The sequence below is a fragment of the Hesperophylax consimilis genome, chromosome 14 (assembly GCF_061612785.1).
Source record: "Hesperophylax consimilis isolate HC1 chromosome 14, BYU_Hcon_1.0, whole genome shotgun sequence".
Taxonomy (NCBI): Eukaryota; Metazoa; Arthropoda; class Insecta; order Trichoptera; family Limnephilidae; genus Hesperophylax; species Hesperophylax consimilis.
The window spans coordinates 3,154,820-3,173,894 of NC_142849.1; positions in this window are offsets into that span (position 1 = coordinate 3,154,820).

Here is a 19,075-nt window from a genome sequence, read left to right on the forward strand (position 1 = left end):
ATGTTCAATGACATTATTTTATCTAAATGGCCCAACTTTTCTCTTTTATTTACTGATGGATCCAAATCTCCCGACTCTCCTAACTGTGGTATTGGTATTAACGTTTACCACAATAATTCTAATGACAGAATATTTCATTCAATTTCAAATCAATTTTCAATATTTTCAGCCGAGTGCATTGCAATAATAGAATCTCTCAAATATATAATCAAAAATAATTTTGAACATTGCCTCGTTCTCTGTGACTCTCTTAGTGCTCTCCAAAAACTTAAATCCAGTCCACTTCTTCATCCTGATGATCGCTTTGTATGCCTTATTCGAGAGATGATAGCCTCCATTCAAAGCTCTGGTAAAACTGTAACTTTTATTAGGATTCCTGGACATGTTGGTATCATGGGTAATGATATTGCGGATGCCTTGGCAAAACAAGGAGCGTCCAACCCTGTTGTTACCCTCGTAAACCACATTCCCCTATCTGACATTTTTTCCATCATCAAAGATAGATCCCGCAATGTTTGGTCGGAGTATTGGCACATTGCTAGTCAATCCAAGGGAGCCTGCTATGCCTCAATACAAAGTACTATTCCATCAAAACCGTGGTTTCAGCAATTCCCTCATTTTTCCAAAAAAGAATGAGTCGATCCTCATTCGAATGAGGATCAGACATTGTTCCGTTACCTTCCCATCTTTTTAAAATTCACGTCGTTGACTCCCCAAATTGTACATTCTGTGGCCTAGAAGTGGGAACTTTAGATCACATATTTTTTGGTTGTCCCTCTATAAACAAATATCCTCTCTTCTATCAAGCCTTATCTAAAATTGCCTCCCCTCCATTCAACATCTCATCTCTTCTAAGTCTGAACTCGACTCCAATTTTCATTATAATTTTGAAATTTGCCTATTTTAATAAAATTAATATTTAAATTCACCTTTCATTTCTCAATAATTTTAAATGATGGCCAAGAACACCCTTGAAGGGTGAAAGCCAGAAATAATGGAAAAAAAAAACTTATTTTTACGACGGCCTCGGGACGACAGATTTTCAACTTACAAAGCGCCATCCTGAGAAAATATTCTGTAAGGAAAGATACCGTAGAGTTCATTTTCGCAGGACTGCACTTTGTAAGTTGGAGCCTTGTCGTCCCGAGAGAATCTGTTAACATTTCGAACATTTATTTTTAAAATAATATTTTAGGCTGATGAATGGCACAATATGATCTTCCCTAATTGCCTACCTAGGGAAGATCATATCGACTATGGCCGCGCCTTTTTTTATTGTATCGGCTACCTTGTCTGTGAAACTAAAATACTGTAATGACGTCATCGATTAAAAATAATTTCGCGTTTTTCAACTTAACAACTTATAAACTAGGTAAATTTATTTTTATCCTTAAAGGCCTATGCAGATTCACGTTTTATATGAGAAATTGTTTTATTGATTTTGTTATTACTGCTAAATGCAAATTAAACACCCATGGGCTATATAATTTACAAAAATTCTAAATTGTAAACATTAGATAAATAGTAAAATATAAATATACACTACCAAAAGGCTTTCAATAGTGTCCTGCACTCGTAGCTGATCAAATAATTAAATATTTATAAAATTAACCCCATTATTATAACCTTTTTGAAAATATAATGTTTTTTGGAATACCAATTTACTTATCAATTTAAAAGGTTAGAAAATAGTGATACCGGGCATTTCAATTAAAAGAGGGATTTTTTAAGGAGACTTATTGAGTCCTCTGTATAGCATATTTTTAACGTAATTAATGGAAAAATACAGTTACAAATAGTTCGGATTTAGAAAAAATGGGGACAGTTTTGACAATTTTTGGAAAGTAAGTTGCAGAGTTTAAACAAAAAGTACTCAAATTAATTTAGACAGTTTTAAACAGTTTTGGAAAGTTTTTGGCAGTTTTTGAGAAGTGAATTCGCAGAGTAAATACGTCGCGGTAATTTAAACAATTAAATTCAGACTTGGAAAAGTTGGGCCTAGTGTCCGATGCCTCAAGATAAAAAATCTCAAATCAAAGTAGTAAAGTGTTAAGTAAAGTAGTAATTTAAATTTAAAGAGTTTTAACAGTTTTGCGGAGTCTGAACAGAACGTTTAATTACGACGCGTGTTTTCGAGCATTAATTTTTGTTTAATAAAAGACAGTCCCGTAGGTTTTTTTGATTTCGATAAAGTCACGGGTTAAGAATAAATTTATGATTAAAAATAATGAAACCTGAAATTCTTTCTTGAACAAAATAAAACGCAAGTGTTCAGATTTCATTTTAAGATTTTCATAAAGTCTCGGATTATAAATAGATTTATAACTAAACTAATATACGCTCCAGCGCCCATACCTCCGGAAGATCTACTTTACTGGCTCTAGATGGGGAAGGTAATTGCATACCATATCATGATTCTAACGCGGAAAGTGTGTAATGTAGGTTTCGTCTGATGAAGCTCATCTCCCACGCGCTGTCAGACCTACACTCTACCTCAAAGAAGCTGTTGTCATTCCGCCAAGGGAGCGTTCCAGTTGGCTTACATCAGCTTCCAGGTCGACACCATTGAATAATGTAATAGCGCTGCGGACTTATTCTCACGTGATATCACGTCATCGCCCCCTCCACGTGGATTTCACAGACACCCCGAGGTATCTTCATCCTAGACGCCCCAACAGCGGACCACGCTCCCGTTCATCATAAAGCGGCGTCACAATTTTTCATTCCCCTCTCACGCCACTCACTCGATATGCTCAACTTTCCATTTTCTACTAACCTATATTTGAATTGCCTATAGAGTTAACCCCATAATTTTAAAATCAACATCCCTCCCTAACCTAGCAATTATTGAAATATAACAGCTATGTCTTTTATTATGTTTTAAAAAGACTTCAGGTATATTATTTTGTTAATCATAAATTTATTTATAATGCGCAGCTTTGATCGAGCCTAACACTCGCGTTCCTATACAGTTCAAGAAGACCTTTAGGTATATTAATTTTCAGTTATATATTTATTTATAATCCGAGACTTTATCGAAATCTTAAAAAAGAAATTTAACACTTTAACGTTTTTAACGTTTTATTTTGTTGGAGAAAGACTTTTAGGTATATTATTTTAATTATAAATCTATTTATAATCCGAGACTTTATCAAAGCCTTTAAAAATAAATCTTAACACTTGCGTTTTATTCTGTTGGAGAAAGACTTTTAAGTATAAGCTTTTTAATGCCTATTCACAAAAAGGGTGATAAAAGTGATATTTTAAACTACAGACCAATATGTATATTGTCCGCTATTCCCAAACTCTTTGAATCGTTAGTCCTAGATGTCATTTCAAAACAAATCAATAATATTATTGTACCCAATCAGCACGGCTTTATCACAGGTAAAAACACTTTAAGTAACTTAATCATTTATCAAAATTATATAGCTGATTCCCTTGTTCTCAAGCATCAGGTGGATTCGATATACACTGATTTTTCCAAAGCTTTTGATAAGGTTAGGAGACATATTCTTGTACACAAACTTAGTCTTTTGGGCATTAAAGGAACCTTATTGATCTGGATCAACAGCTATCTCAGTAAAAGAAAGCTTTGTGTTAAAATAAATTCTGTAGAATCTTACATCTTCGAAGCCACAAATGGGGTTCCCCAAGGATCTCACCTCGGACCAATTCTGTTTTTATTATTTATAAATGAAATTGTTAGTGTATTTAAAGATATACAAGTTCTGCTCTTCGCTGATGATTTGAAAATATATAAAATGATACGTAGTATAGAGGATTGCCATATTTTACAATCTAATTTGGATAAATTGTATCATTGGTGTGTGATCAACTCATTATTTCTTAATATTCAAAAGTGCCAAGTTCCAAAAAAAATCCAAAGTCATGTTACTTATGAATACTCTTTAAATAATGTACTTTTGACATCAGTCGCTCAGATCAGGGACTTGGGTGTTATATTTGATGAAAAGTTAACATTCACTCTGCATGTAAATGATATAACAAAGAGAGCTATAAAAATGCTTGGTTTCATATGCAGAACGGCGAGTGATTTCAAGTCACTTGAATGTTTGAAAACATTGTACACTTCTTTAGTAAGAAGCCAGGTAGAGTATAATTCGCCTATTTGGTCCCCATTGTATAAAACGCATTCTGACAATATTGAAAGGGTACAGCACAAATTTCTAAGATTTATTAACTTTAAACTGAATATTCCAATTCAAAATATTAACTATTTTCTTTTGATGAAACAACTTAACTTAATAACGCTATCAGATAGGCGGATCATCTCTGACCTTATACTTTTAAATAAAATTATTAATAATTCCATTGACAACCCTGAAATTCTCGCCAAAATAAAATTTTACGTACCGACTAGAAATACGAGGCAAAGTGCTACATTTTTCTGTGACAATTTTAAAACCAACTATGTAGCTCAAACACCTATAAATATACTACATAATTTTGGCAATAAATTTGGGAATATTGTAGACATGCTTAAAGATTCGAAAGTATTAGTTATAAAACGAAACCTTTTTAATCATTTTACTGAGATGTATGAATTCACAACTCTGTAGTGAATACACTTTTGTTTTTATGTGTATATGTTCCTTAATACATATTTAGCTTTCCGTAATCCACACTATTAATTTGAATTTACCTTAATTTAATAAAAAATCATAATTTATTGTAAACTATGTAAAACAACTGTATTACTTGTTAACTACTTTTGTAAAAGCCCATTAGGGCGTAAATAAATAAAAAAATAAATAAATCTATTTATAATCCGAGACTATCAAAAGCTTTAAAAAAGAAATCTTAACACTTGCGTTTAATTTTGTTCGAGAAAGACTTTTAGGTATATTAGTTTAATTATTAATCTATTTACAATCCGAGACTTTATCAAAATCTTTAAATGAAATCTGAACACTTGCGTTTTATTTTGCTTTTACTTTTATAAAAGCCCATTAGGGCGTAAATAAATAAATAAATCTATTTATAATCCGAGACTATCAAAAGCTTTAAAAAAGAAATCTTAACACTTGCGTTTAATTTTGTTCGAGAAAGACTTTTAGGTATATTAGTTTAATTATTAATCTATTTACAATCCGAGACTTTATCAAAATCTTTAAATGAAATCTGAACACTTGCGTTTTATTTTGTTCAAGAAAGAATTTTAGGTTTCATTATTTTTTATTATAAATTTATTCTTAACCCGTGACTTTATCGAAATCAAAAAAAACCTACGGGACTGTCTTTTACTAAACAACAATTCATGCTCGAAAACACGCGTCGTGATTACACGTTCTGTTCAGACTCCGCAAAACTGTTAAAACTCTTTAAATTTAAATTACTACTTTACTTAACACTTTACTACTTTCTTTTATCTTGAGGCATCGGACACTGGGCCCAACTCTTCCAAGTCTGAATTTAATTGTTTAAATTACCGCGACGTATTTACTCTGCGATTTCACTGTGCTGATAAATGAATTATATTTAGAACCTGACTTATTAATCCTTACAGAATGTTGGATAAATTCCTCACATATGTGTATAAAAACATCAACAACTACAAAATCTTCAATACTAAACTTTACTAACATCAAAACGATGGAGTAATTGTATATTGTATAAATAAGATGGAACGCAAAATAGAAGAAATCGAATTACAAGACGCAAACTGTCATATACAAATTTGTCACCATTTCTTTTAATCACTAGACTCCATACTACTTCAAGAACGAAACATCAGGAACTTGTTCATCATATGGGACATCAACATTAACATACTGGATACTGGAAGGCAACATCCACAACACAGGAATACCAATTACTCCTCCTTTCCCACGGGATGACTGCCGCAATAAGGGAACCAACAAGAGTGGATCACAAAATGAATTAATCAATCCCCTCGCAAACCTGCATTGACCACATAATGACAAAAACAAATAAAAAATACTCCACAATCATACATCAATCCACTATCACTGATCACTACACTTTAATTCTTAACATCCATGCAAAGGAAAATCGACCATCGACTCAAAATTTAACGGGGAATAGACATGTTATAGACTACAACGAACTAAAAAATTCACTACAAACTGAAACCTGGGAATTAATATATAAAACTGAAGACCTTGAAGATGCTTGGAAATTATTTATTAAACTATTGTAATTAAAAATACATAGCCACACCTCAATAAAAACTTACACATATTCAAACTATAAAATTATCAAAAAAGCATGGATCACACCTGGCCTACTAAAATGTATAAGAAAAAGAGACAAGATCCATCAGCAAGTAAAAAAAACTATCCAAACGACCTTTCCCTAACACTATTTTATAAAAATTATAGAAACATCTGCTCCAATCTTACTAAATCCCCCAAACCAAATTACTACAGATCTAAAATACATCAATCCAATAATAATCCAAAACTTATCCGGCAAATAATTAAAGAAATCACCTACACAAATCAAAACAAAGCAAACCCATTAGAAGAAATCAGCACAGAGAACGTTACACTCTCGCTCAACAAAAACGTACATAAACTAATTAACTACGCAAACAACTTTTTTGCAAACATAGGCTCGAACTTAGCGAATAAAATAAACAAACCCCAACACTATAACCCGAAAATAAACAAACACCCAAATCCACAAAGGTTTAAATTTGCTCTAAAACAAATCACTAAACAAGAACTAACACTAATATTTTCTAAATTCAAACCAACATCATTCATACAAGATGAAATTACCGAACCCATACTCTTTCTAATAAACAAATCTATTACGGAAAGCAGATTTCCATCACAACTCAAAATAGGGACTATTACACCAATCTTTAAATCAGAAAATCGTAAAGATATCAATAACTAAAGACCAATCACAATTCTGAACACATTATCTAAAATCTTAGAAATAACAGTTAAAACTCAACTCGTCGATTACCTAGAATCAAATAAACTATTATATCCAAAACAATTTGGTTTCAAAAAAAATCTAGGAACATCCAACGCCATAGGCTTGGTAATTGAACATTCAAAATTCTCTAGATTCACATACAAAATGCATTGGAGTATTTCTCGACCTTTCTAAAGCCTTCGGCACAGTAAATCACTCACATCTTTTTGAAAAACTAGAGAACATAGGGATCACTGATAATGAACTGATATCCTTTAAAAGCTACATGGGAAATAGAAAGCAAACTGTGAAACTTAACAAAATAACCAGTGAGTGTATTGATGTTGAATTCGGGGTGCCTCAAGGAAGTATTCTGGGTCCGATTCTGTTCCTAATTTACATTAATGACTTATGCCACATAGAATGTGACGGAGAGATCATCAGTTTTGCGGGTGATACTGTTCTCTTTATAAATGGGAATAATTGGACAGAAACATTTAAGAAAGCAGAAGACACACTAAACAGGATTAAAAAATGGCTAGACTACCATTCACTTAGGTACGCTAAATGCTATTTTTTATTTATTTATTTAAGTTTTAATCCAGCAGGACTGGGAGGATAGTGCAATCCCATTCTGCAATATTACATGAAATGCAGTAAAACAGGGAAACAATAAAATAAAGTGAAAAATTATAAAAATGGAAATAAGATAAAACAAATAGAAAAAAATATATTAGGCTGGTACCTAAACATAAAATTAAAATATAAATCAAAAATAAAATAGTCATATAAATAGGTAATACAATAAAAACAATTAGATTAAATTAAATTAAACCGTCCATCAGGGAGGTCGCCGCATCATCTGCATCCATCGCTCATTGAGTGGGAAACTGAGCCACTCGGATGCAGCCACAACGATAATGTTGGTTGACTTCCGAGTCCTACCCCAGAAGCTGGCTAGTCGGTGGTGAAGTAAGGCGGGGAATGAGTGTACCGTCCCTTCAGTAAGCATTGTGGAGGCACTGCAGAACCTCTGTAGTTGCATGAGCTGCCTGTATGCATTATTGTAGCACACCATCAGTTTGTCCCATTACGCTGCTGGGTATTGTGTCCACAGCTCAGATGTGTCACCACAGTGCAGTGCAGAATGCCTTGAAAAGTCATTTTCTGACATCGCTACAGTGGTAGAACCGCCTTGAGAGCATTCCGGCCCGTATATTGATTGCTCTTCTTTGTCGTTCCATGTCTTCTATATCCTTCATATCTTCGGTTAGGATATGTCCCAGATATTTAACCTGCGAGGCTACAAAAAACTCTGAATAAAACCTTAACTTAAAAATTCATAGCCCGCATCACTTAAATGAGCATTTTAATTGTCCCTCATTAGAAAACGTTGACCATGTAACGTATCTGGGTCTAAAAATTGATAGAAATTTAAAATGGACCTTAGCTGGACTATAGCTATTTAGATAATAAAATTAAAAAACTAAGTTATTTTTTTTAACTATCAGGAATGTGCTCATTAAAAAAGACTTACACATTTTACATGGCTCTCTGGAAATCACTGTTAGAATACGGTATTGTCGGATGGGGCAGTGCAAATAAAAATATACTAAATCCACTAATTAAAACTCAAAAAGCCATATCGAAAATTATGCTGAAAGTTCCTGTAAGAACTAGCACTGACGAAATCTTCACCAATCTTAACATCATGTCAATCAAACATTATTACATTCATAAGTACAAAACCCAAAAAATAACAACAAACACGTTCAATAGAAACTCTAGATCTTATGGTCAAAAACTTATCCAACAAATAACTACTAATACAACTTTTGGGCAAAAAAGCTTCTTATATCATAGTATTAAACTCTACAGCAAAATACCACTCTCACTCAAAAACCTCAACATTATAACATTTAAATCTCATATAACAAGCTGGATACTTAATATATGGAGATCTGAAATAGAAAATATACTGATATCAAACACAGACTAAAACCGAATCTACTAAACTGAACTATACAAAAAAACACTATCGTACTTATTTTAAAATTATTTAAAAGAAAAATTATACTACATGATATATGTTCATAATTAAATTCATATGTTACTTTGTTGTAATTTTAATTTCTTATAATTAAATTATAATATATAAATGAAATCCTCAGCACGGGAGATCCCAGCGAGGATATCATTATCTCTATATGTTACTAAGAAAATAAAATAAATAATGATTATTATCATTATCATTATCATTCCTTAGCCTATCTCTATATATCTGCTATCCTAACTATAATTATTTTTACACAGACCAATTTTTATTGTGTCTGTTACTCCAGTTCAATGATTTCCATAAATTTTGCTTTGAATCAAGGCCTCATTTTCAAAATTGGAACTAATTGTTGGAAAAAATCTACCAAGCGATAAAGTAGGTACCTACCGACAACAGATATTTAAACAGAAAATTATTTTAATTTATTCCCTTTTCAAAATTATTATTATAATATCCCGTTATTCTTCTCGGGTCTGCGCTAGGTAATAAAAATGCTGATTTCGGTTGTCTTCCTGCCTGTAAATCCGGTTCAATGAACTCCTAGAACTTTTGCTTCGAATTTGATCTTCATTTTAAACATCTGAAATGTTTGTTGTCGACTTCGGACTAGCGATAAAGTACCTACCTGCAATATAACATTGTATATAACATAAAATTGTTTTAATAGGCTATTTCAAAGTCGCAATTGATATGTCGAGAATTCAGACTATCCCCATTGATGTGTATTATATTATATTTACTGTCCTTAATTTGATAACCATCGGTCTAACGCCGAACGACCAGAAAGTAGCGCATCCGGTCCTCGCACACTGCTACTCGCGCCATAATAGTGGAGCACGTTTCAACGAGATATTAGCATGCAATGTGCGCCTATATGGCTATCACGGGTCTGCGTTAGTATTGTATTAATATCATTGGGAAGGAATCGAACATATATTGTCTTCCGACCCAAAGGCAAATGCGCTTACCGCTGACCGGCAGCAGTTTTACCAAAAAACCCAACAAATATATTTTCAGTCCTGTTTTTTATCAGTTAACAAATAATTGTTTATTTTTTGAAGTGAAACTTCTTTACGCGCGTTATGCATTTTCGAGGACCGGAGTAAAACCGACTCATGACCGTCACGAAAAACCGTGATCATTTCGCTATAGGAGCCTAGCTAATATTATATACCTAGTTTAGGTCACTCTCCAAACTTAGCTTCGCGGTCTAGAAGCAGAGCGCCCGACTCTCGTCGTCAAGAACCTAGGTTCGATCCCCGCTTCAACTATTTTTTTTTTCGTTTTGTGATTTTTTTAATACGAGGAAAAGTGATAAAATGCTCTCGTGCTGCGACTTTGTCAGGCATACATATAAGAAGATATCTACATGATTGTTGTCAAAAATGCACATTTATATTTTTTATTGAGTAATTTATTTTTAGAATTTTTGCGATCGAACCTTCTTATTCTGTTTGAAACGATCGATTGAAGGAAGCGAATTTTGTATCGTAATATAATATCATATACAAACTCCGTTATAAAAATAAGCTCGGGACAAGTCAATTGAGGAGTACACGTTGTATACGCGGTTCTCGTCGCGCGAGATACCTCTCCTCGCGGTCTAGAGGCAGAGCGTTCGACACTCGTTATGCAGGACGCGGCACTATGGTCCCCTTTGAGGAAACTAGCTAGACAAAAAGATTTCAACGATGTTTTTATTTATGTACAAAAATATTCTCACAACATTGAAAAATGTCTATAGTATTATGTTCACATCAATAAAAAATTTAAAACAATACGTGGCAACGTTGTAAACACGACACTTTGGATGTGCCAATCGTTCGCCCAGCGGTCGGTCGATTTCGGGTGTACACCCTGTTCGATCGTTAGTGTTGTTATTTGAAATCGGAGAGAAATTACGCAAAGACAGAAATTAAAGTCAATAGTATGTTCTTTCAAATTAATTTAATTTTTTTATAATTTGCCTATTCAAAATTACTTTAATTATTAATTAAAAATCGTGAAAAAAGTGTCAATATTTACAATTATTTTCCAAAGTTTAATTAAACTTTCAAAATCGTGTACCGATTTGTACCACCAAACAAAACTAGTTTCATATAAAACCATTCTTTATGTATAATATCTTATAAAATTTATTTGCTCAAACTTGCTCTTTTGTCATTTACAGAGCCTGTACCTACAATCTATCGTTTGGATATTTTGGAGATTCTAGAAGTAAAGGGCACCTCAAAGTTGAATTGTGCTGCAATAATGCAGTGTGTTTATGAACATATAAAATATTTATTGAAGAAAAACAGTTTTAAAAGTCTCGAGGATAGTTTACTTAAGAAAGAAATCGCTTCGTTTCTATTAATATTTCATAGAAAATGGTTTGAAGTCGGAAGAAGTACTTTAAAATTGATGTTTAAACATGCAAAATGGCTTAACACAGTTTTTATTCTTCATGTAGTGACGCGTGACGAAGGACTACGTGGTATACCAGAAAAAGAATTAAAAAACAAGAAAAAATAAATGTCTTCTGAATTTTCGAAGTCCACAAGAACTATCTCATGCTACTCAAATAAGCTTGAGGTGACATGGAAAACGGGATGCTGCCAAAATATCAACAAAATATTCCGAATCGATAATAAACTTCGGTTCCAGCGAAGAAAATACAGAAGTCTGTTAACAAAGCCACTGTTGGAACATTAGCATTCAATAAGAGTGATGATAGCGACTCGGCCAGTAGTTCATTAACAAAAAATGTCATTTGGTTTTGTTCTTATATTATGTTAAAAAAATATTTTTAACTTATAACTTTAAATAAGTACTTCGTTATAACGTAACCGGACCATTATACCATACGCATTTTATTAGTAATTAATTTTGTTTTAAAAATTCCGTAACAATGGCTAAAATAAATGTATATTTTTTTAAGTATTTTTTTATTACATTGTGACCCTTTTGCGTCAAATGTCATGAAAAAATATTTTTGTCCAGCTAGATCGGGATTTGGGACCACTGTGGCGGGTTCGAATCCCATATTTTTATAACTTTAAATTTTTTTTATCACATGCTACTTATAAATATGTCAATATTAGGAATCTAGTTAAACGTTCATTTGTTAACAACACGCCTATAAATAAATTTATGCTTTTTAAAACATAATGTACAGCATTCTGAATAATAATAATATGAAATAAAAAGAGAGAGAGAAGAATACTAAAAGTCCGTCGTGCGTAGGCTTGCCACACACTGTATTTTTTTAATCTTTGTATGTAAGATTAGCCACTCTCAAACGAAAATTTAAAATAGAAAATTCAGAAAAAGATTCGGTCGCATCTGCCACCTATATTATAAACAAAGATCTATACATATTATGAAGTTAATTTAAAAACATTGTTATGCATGGTGTGTGATTTATTGGTGAAGTCTGGTCGTGTGGAATCTGTATGAGTGGGAAGAGTGCGCTTGTATTGGCGTAGGTACTTCTTGCACAAATACCGGCCTTACCAGCCCAATTTTTAGAATACATTACAATAGTTATGTACGTACTTGCCTCAAACATCAACAGGTTGTTGAACGCCACAAATACTAAAAACAAACCGTACAAAAGAAAGTTTTTTTTTTTAACCCTAATAATATTAAAAAAAACTTTTTTGTAGTTTGACTGAGGACTGTATCTTCCTTCCCAAGGACCGGAGTCAACCGCGCTAACAACCTTGCCAAATGCCGATCGGGTAGGACCGACATTTACATCGTGTATTTACTGCTGTAATGTAAGCTAATATCAGAGAAATGCGTTTGTGTATGTGTTCGCCGCCAAAAGTTGCATTGAGTGCATTGTCATCGACAACGAGTCGTCTGACGAGTTTCAGCTCGATTGGATGTCAGGAAGTGGGTTTATGTGTATTTCCAATATTTGCTCCAAATTCGATGGTTTTGATTCACTCTCGAACAAATGTGAAATTCAAATAAATGTGTTTAAAAATAAAATTACTGTTGTTATCGCATTGACTTTCTGGTATTGTTATCGCATTGACTTCCTGTTATTGTAATTTGGCCAGTTATTATACTGTTAACATGATTTTACTAAATTTAATTATAATAATGAATAATGCTGGACAATCAGGGCCGCCGCTAGCCGCTCGAACGCCCGTGTACATATCCGTCAATGCCGCCCCCACCCAATCCGTACTTTACTTACCAACTTTCACCAATATTTATTAATAATTAAATAATCACTGATTATTTTTGTTAGTTAATCACAAGTTATATAGGGCTTACCACAAGGATCGTACCTTGGACCCTTACTTTTTATAATTTTCATTAACGACCTTACTTTTGTAGAATTTTTCTCTATATATTGCTGATATCCTCAAATTTTATATTGCAATTAAATATATAGAAGTTTGTGAACTCTAACAATAATACTTATCACCTTATCTGCCTAGTGTATTGATGGAAAAAATATATAACGAAATGGAATAGTACGTAGCTAAGTGTAAAGTTATCATTCTCTCTAAGAACACCAAAATAACTCTATTTTCATACGGGATACGTTGAAAGAAAAATTGCAATAATATTCAACATTAAATAACGTTGTAAAAAAACAAATAAATTTTTCGGTTTGATTGTGAGATCAACTTAACCATTTAAGAATTCTAATAGCTCTATATTTCTTTTCAATTTACGGAAATCGCAGTATTTTGTCTTTAATAGTCTGAAATCCGCGTTGTATTATATTAATATATATCTAGAGTTATCTAGAGAATCTGTTCAAATAAATATTTCGCAGATTTAATCTTATAGGTCAAGTGTCCACCACCTACTTGACAGTTACCAACATAGACTTACATGATGTTTCAAATAAAAGAGAGAGAGGAAATCGAAGACAAATAAATGTTCTCTGTTTTATAAAAGTGTGTATAATCATCAAGTGTGTATAGACATCAAGGAAATAATAATTAAGAACGTAAAGATATCAAACACTGGCGTTGGTATTGCTAGCATCAGAAAAACATCGAAAAACCAACTTATAATTAACCTTAATAAAGAAGAAGATAGGATCAAGACAAAAAACGAAATAGAAAAAATGAACCTAGAAGGAATAAACGTGGGCGATTTAAAAAAGAAAAGTCCTTGTATGATTTTCAAAGGAATCGACGAGAATTATAATAATGGAGAATTTATGAATGACTTAATCCTACAAAACGAAGACATAAAAACAATATATATGGAAGAAAAAATTAAAATAAAAGGAACAATCAACATAAAAAAATATAAACAAAAAAACATTATTATCGAATGCACTGGAGACATTAGAAATTTACTAATAAAAAAACAAAAAGTAAACCTGGGTTTCTCCCAAATAAAGGTGGAAGACTGCAACCCACTAATGCAGTGTTTCCACCGCCAAAAATACGGCCACACAGCCACGCGCTGTCTAAGAATAAATGAAAAACCTATTTGCCCTCATTGCGCTGGAGATCACGGCATTAGAGACTGTAAAAACAAAAATGAAGTCCCAAAGTGCATAAACTGCACAAATAACAATCTTTTGAAAAAAAGTTCTTTTCCAACAAATCATAAAGCAAACAATGAAGAATGCAAACAACGCATAAAAATGTTACAATTTGCAAAGGAACGAATCAACTACAACTAACATGGATGATTACATTGCAAAAAAAATTGACCAAAACTACAACATTACAGAAGAAATATGCGAAAACGTTACCGAAATTAACAAATGGTGTCAAAATAGGGATTCTACTTTTTTAGTGCTGAATATGAATATAAGAAGTATCTCAAGAAATCTAGATGAATTATTAATAAATATTAATAATTTAAATACATCACCGGTGTGCATAGGGTTAACTGAAACACACTCCAACAGCGATCAATACATAAGTGCGCTACCCAACTACCGAGGAATAGCAACTAAAAAATCTATAAACAAAAATAGTGGAATAATTATGTTTGTACGTGACGATTGTGAAGTGATAAACACAGAAGAAGTAAATATTGAATTTGTCAACTGTTTAAAAATAGATATTAAATTTAAAAATTCTATTTATAGAATCATTACAATATACCGCACACACAAATCAAACATAACGAATTTTACAAACGAACTTTATCTATACCTGAATAATTTAACAAAGATTTTTACGATTATATGTGGTGACTTTAACATAAATATTTCTAATAACCATAATTCTATAGAAAAAAATAACTTCTTGCACATGATGACTCATCTTAACTTCAAATCGTGCATCAACAACTATACCCGTGAAGTACCAAATCAAACGCCATCTTGTCTAGACCATATTTGGTGTAATGTAAACCTGAATTATATAAAAAATATCAAATCCTCAACCTGGAAGATAAATATAACTGATCATCACGCAACCCTTTTTAACTATGAAACAAAAAATAAAACAAAAAACCTACCTAAATCAAGTACCACAAAAACCACATTAAACTACCAACTATTAGAAAAATCACTCATAACCGAAAAATGGACTGAAATAATAAACAGTAAGTGCGCCAATCAATGTGCATCATTATTTGAAAAAAAATTATCAGATCACATTTTAAATGCCTCTGAAATTAAAAATCTGCATCAAAACTCTAAAACAAAGAAAATAAAACCCTGGATCACTATCGGATTAGTGAAAGCAGTTAGAAAAAAAAACAAACTTTACAAATTAGCTAATCAACCGACTGCCAAAAAATCAATTATTTCTTATTATAAAAAATATAAAAACATATTAACAACTTTAATTCGAAAAACGAAAAACAGATACTACTCCCAATTAATTCTAGATGCTAAAAACAATAATAAAAAAATATGGACTACAATAAACGAAATAATAAATAAGAATAGAAAGAACAGTTGTGTATCCGAAATTTCAGATGGGAAAAAAACGTATAATGTCCAACTTGACACCAAAAAATGCTGTAATATTCTAAACAACTATTTTGCAAATGTCGGAAAAAATCTGGCTAACGCCATCAAAACATGTCCCAACAGTAATAAAAAGAATCCCCACGCTTCCCAACATCAATATAATAATTTCAACAAAATAACAGAAACTGATGTCGGAAAAATTATCGATGATTTAAGGGGGGGTTCCACACCCGGTTATGACAACATAGATGTAAACGTATTAAAAACAATGAAACAATATCTAATTTACCCCCTAACGCATATAATAAATACAAGCCTTATAAAAGGTGTATTTCCTGATAACTACAAAAGAACAATAATAACACCGATTTATAAAGCTGACTGCCCAAACGACCCACAAAATTACCGCCCTATATCCCTTTTATCAAATATATCAAAAATATTCGAAAAAATTGTAAAAAATCAAATCTGGTCCTTCCTAGAACAACATAAAATTATTAATTCTAAACAGTATGGGTTCAAAAAAAATACCAGCACCCACGATGCTATTGCAAAAATAACTAATTTTATATATACCGCCCTAGACTCAAATGAAAAATGCATTGGAATATTTATTGACCTTAAAAAAGCATTTGATAGTATTTCACACACTAACTTAATAAAAAAAATAAAATTAATTGGAATAAATGGAACGGTACTATCCTGGATTATAAGCTTTTTGGAAAATAGACCACACCAAGTTAAATTGTTAAATGAATTAAGTGATTCCGAAAGTAATAACTTCTCAATACCACAAGGCACAGTTTTAGGACCACTTTTGTTCATATTATATGTAAATGATATATTTGAAGTTGCTAAATACGGGGAAAATGTCTCATATGCAGATGACACAGTGCTTCTTCTAAAAGCAAACACATGGTTAGAACTGAACAAAAAGGCTAATTCAGACATCAATGAATTGAAAACATGGTTTGACAATAACCTACTAACGTTAAACTCTAAAAAAACACACTACGTACCATTTTTCATAAACAAACCAAATACGCCGCATGAAATAAACATTCGAATTCACTCTGCACCAAGCACTCAACAACACCACTGTAACTTACTATGTACTAATATTGAAATTAAAACTTCAACCAAATATCTAGGGATCACTATTGACCAATGCCTAAAATGGATACCACATATAACCATTCTCAAAAACAGAGTACGAAAATTAACCTTAATTTTTAGCTGCTTGAGACATATTCTAAATAAAGAACTACTGAGAATGACGTACTTCGCATTCTGTCAATCCATAATCCAATATGGTATAATAGGATGGGGGGGCGCCTATAAAACTCACACACAACCTCTTTACATTGCGCAAAAACTAATAATTAAAATAATATTAAAGAAATCATTTTTATATTCATCTGAACTCATTTTCAAAGAATTTAAAGTCAGAAAATTAAATACTCTTTTCCTGTATCACGCAACCTTACAAGTTTACAAAGATGATATCCTAAACAAAACCGTACCATTCAAAAACATAGCAAATCTCAGGCAAAAATACATGTTACCAATTCCGATTTGTAAAAAAACTTTGGGTCAGCAAAACTACAAATACTTAGGAACAAATTTCTTCAATAAATTGCCAGAAAATATAAGATCACTAAATGATAGTTTCAAAGAATTCAAAACACAATTAAAAAAATATACTGAAAACCTAAACTAAATTTAAAAAAAAATAAAAGAAAAACAAAAACAAAAAATTAAAAAATTAAATAAAAATCTAAGAAACTAAACAAATAATACCTCATCCCATACACACAAGCAATTGCTTTTTATGGGAGAACATTGAAAAATAATAAATATTAATCATATCATAATATCTTATCTTATTACTAGTGAAATATGTATATATATGTATATCACACATTGTAAATTTATTTATTGAATAAATTGAATTTGTTTAAAAAAAAAAAAAAAAAATCATGAAGATAGTAATTTAATCAGTCAAATCAAGTAATATATCAGGTTCAAATCCACAAGAAGCCCGAACAAGTTATTTACCAGGCCCATATCCACGAGAAGCTTTAAGGGGTTATATACCAGGCCCATATCCACGAGAAGCTTTAAGGGGTTATATACCAGGCCCATATTCACGGGAAGCCTTAAGGGGTTGTATACCAGGTCCATATCTACGAGAAGACCTAACAAGTTATACACCAGGCGCATATCCACGATAAGCTTTAAGGGGTTATATACCAGGCCCATATTCACAGGAAGCCTAAGAGGTTATATACCAGGTCCATATCTACGAGAAGCCCTAACAAGTTATATACCAGGCCCATACCCACGAGAAGCTTTAAGGGGTTATATACCAGGCCCATATCTACGAGAAGCCATTACATATTTTGGACAAATTTTTTTGTCAATAACATTACATATTTTAATGCAATACCTAGATTGTCTAGGTAATACAAGTTCTTGCCAAATCAAACACTAGCATAGATGTTTTAAGATGAATTAATAAAAATAATTTATGGCTTGTTTCAAAAGATATCTCCATATTTCTATGCCACTTGAATAGTGTTTCTTTGAGTGATAGTTTTCTCAGGGAAAGCATTTCAGAAGTTAGGAGGGGTGAAGTGAGGTGGGGGGAGGGCTAATGAGGGTTGACCCAAAACTAAAATTTGGTACGTTGATATGGCTACATTTCGGTAAAAATTCGGGATGTACCGAGAAGAAAACTTCTTTATTGCCAATTTCAACGATAACTGTGGACAAATTGTTTTCTAAACAATGCATGCAATAAATCCAATGACAATTGTAATTTTTGTTATTTGTTTTGGCTAAAGAAGGAGTTAGCGCAACACGGCATAACACCCCAAAAACAAATAACAAAAATACTTTTGGCCGTGAAAATCTTAAATCATATTTGACAATTGTAATGCCGGAATGATTAATGATAACGATTTTGAACATTCCGAGTTCTCTATATTTGCCGCCACCTGAAAGTGCCGCCCATGTGCAGTGCATGCCCTGTTCACAAGCTTCGGCGGACCTGTGGGCAACCAGAAAAACTTTAAATCCTAATTTTTAAATAGGTAGGTTAGGTACATCATTAATTGATGAATATTGAATCAAATTCTGCTTTCGTATGGTTGTACTGACTTTCATACATTATTTTAGCGTTGTGTTTAGAGTTTTTTTGCAGAAAATCA